We start from the raw sequence: 2,875 nt of genomic DNA on the forward strand, positions 1-2,875 counted from the left end.
AGCTTCTCACCAACTCCTCCTGTCCTTATGCTCTGGAACCTCAACAGATTCACTGTTTTTATTGGAAGCGTCTGGTAGTTTCTGACAAAGAAAGACAGAATTAATAACACTAATAGTTATTGTTAAAAGAGGTGTTCCCAAATATCTCCTCATATGGACTACTGTTAATCATCTTTTACACTGGTTTGGTTTTTCATTTCCCAAGGAAAATTTTTTGGTTTGAATATTCCCTCAAAGTCTGCAAGATGGCAAAACTGTTTCTTCGGTTTAATGTTTCCATTGCTTCCTGTACCTGTAAGGATTTCATCGTATTTAACATTAAGGGCAGCATCTTTTCCACTGGCTGCTTCGTTATTTTGAAACGTGCTTTACAAAGTGGAGATCACAGCTTTCTATCAAAAGCAAAATAAAAGACTCATGTCTAGGCACTGTAAGACACACCAATACAAGTAGGAATCCAAATCTACTTTCTGGACCTGCTGCTTTTCATATACCTTATAAGGTATATGAAAAGCAGCAGGGTGAGAAGTGCAATGTCTGGTTTGCCATCTCCTGACACAGACAGCCTATGACTGCATCTCAAATGGTGACAGGACAGAGTGGAAAATTTCATGATGCGAACATCTAAGGGTGAAAATGAAAGTTAAGGAGAGTGTAAAATTAACAGCACTGTGCCAGTAAACCCTTCCCTTCCCGTCTGCCCGTGGTGAGAGCTGGGCTGAATTCCGAAATGTAGTAATAACAAAATCCCCTCCTCAGACACCCGTTTCAGAATTCTGTTGTGGGCATATTACAAGCATTGCTGAGGAAGCAAAATCAGACACCCAATAATGGGGTTTCTCTGTGCCTGGAGGCACGTTGGCTCAGGCAGAGGGGACTCAGGAAAGGTGCTGACTCAGGGAGTCCCCAGCCCCCCCAGGACCTGCTTGCAGGGGAGAGCAAAAGCAGGAAAAGAGCAATTAGAAGGTGCTGACTCAGGGGGTCCCCAGCCCCCCCAGCACCTGCTTGCAGGGAGAGCAAAAGCAGGAAAAGAGCAATTAGCAGCAATTGGGCATAAACCCCAGTGTCCTGCATGTGGCTGTCTGCCGGGCTGCGGGCCCCACACTCCTGGGCATAATTTCTTTCCATTTATGCTATTGAAGCTGTGGCTGTTTGGAGCACGAGGAAGGGCTGGCATGGGGATGGGGAACAGCGCCGGTCACCGCTGGCCCTGCAGCCCCCGTGTCACAGCCCAGTGCAAAGAAAGGTGACATTAACATTACCATGTGCAACATGGTTTTCTTTTTTCTGCTTGAGAAATAACAGTGAACTACAGAATTGCAAACGTGTTCTCATTCAGTAAAAGCGTGGCCTGAGGAGGAAACTCCAATTTAAGTAAGAGAGCGCCGGCTGACGTCAACAGGATTCAGAAGTTCTAAGCAAGGTCAGGTAATACAAGAGATTTAACTACTGGTTTTCAAAAAACAATCCCTAAATTTCTGGTCTAAGACAAAGAACCTAATATTGAAATATAAAAACAATTTAAGTTCTGAAAGTTAAGAATACCTTAAACAGAAGGAAACAGAAGCCAAAATTCAGCCCAAGAAATCACGTGGACTATTTTTACCTAGTATAACTGCATTCTGTATGTCTGTGCTGTTTTTCATCCAAAGATATTAAAATGTTGCTAAAACATATACAAAATGTTGATCTCACAGCACAGTCCCTAACCACAATGTGTAGGAACATACAGCCAATTATTGGACTATTTCTTATGGGAAACAGAAATATCATTAAAAAAATGCGCTTCCATAGAAACTGCCCCAAAGGCAGCAGAGTTGAGTAGAGACCGATAGAGCTCTGGAGGCTGATAAAACCCTCGAGCAGGGTTATAAGTGTCTCTTGTCATAGAGGGCAAAGCACGTTCTTCAGCTTAACAGGCCTTGAGAATGTACCTGCAATTACACCAAGTAAATGTTTATGGTCATTCTGGGCAATGAGGAGGGCTCTTCATCCAGTGTTCCACCACTGACTTCTAAAATATGGGGCTTTTTGTTTTTTTTACCTTTTACATCACTTTCTCCTAAATGAGTGATTTCACATGTTTATATTACACTTAGTGTAATTCCAAAACACAGTCCATGCTTCGCAGAAAATGTGAACTGATACTCCTTCTCCAGAATTTAATGAGCTCTGAAAAAGTTATTATTAAGTCTATTGGGAAGTCCACCAAAATCCCCAGAGCCTGAAGTCTGCACGTAACGCAGTCTATTCCTGCCACATTCTGGTTTGGATAATGAAAACCACATTTTTGCTTGATACTAAAACGGGTAATATACACTCAGGATAACCTTACATGCAAACAGAAGCAACAGTGCTTCATTCTGGATTAAGGAAGTAGGAAGTTAAACCATTAGAAAGCTATTGATCTTACCTTTATGGGCAAATAATCATAAAACATGCTTGCAAGTGCCTTTACCTGCTCTTATATTTTTCTGCATGCTCAAGCATCAGACTCTGGCCAGTACAGCTTCACCTACAGAAAATCCCGGCATGTTCAGCTGCTCTCCACTGTTTCCTGGACAGAAACAGGGGTTTTATCAGGAAGTTTTATGTCTCTGCTTTATCTTTATGAGCCCTTTTACTGCTTAAGTTCTTTCAATGACTTCGTGTAAAGCACTAAAGTTAGAGCAGCCTGTGCTTGAGCCTGCAGAACTTCCAAGGTCTGTGAAAACAACACCATGTTTTCAAAACTTTCAGTGAAATTACCTATTCTCTGTTAGTCTTAGGGAAAAAAGGTAGTGCCAAAGGTTATCTGGTAATGAGCCTCCAACTCCTTCACTAGCAACTACCTACCTTCCCCCACCAAAAGAGACAATTTCTGTGGCACGTTCTT

Source organism: Calidris pugnax, unplaced genomic scaffold (assembly GCF_001431845.1).
Source record: "Calidris pugnax isolate Ruff unplaced genomic scaffold, ASM143184v1 scaffold45, whole genome shotgun sequence".
NCBI classification, from domain to species: Eukaryota; Metazoa; Chordata; class Aves; order Charadriiformes; family Scolopacidae; genus Calidris; species Calidris pugnax.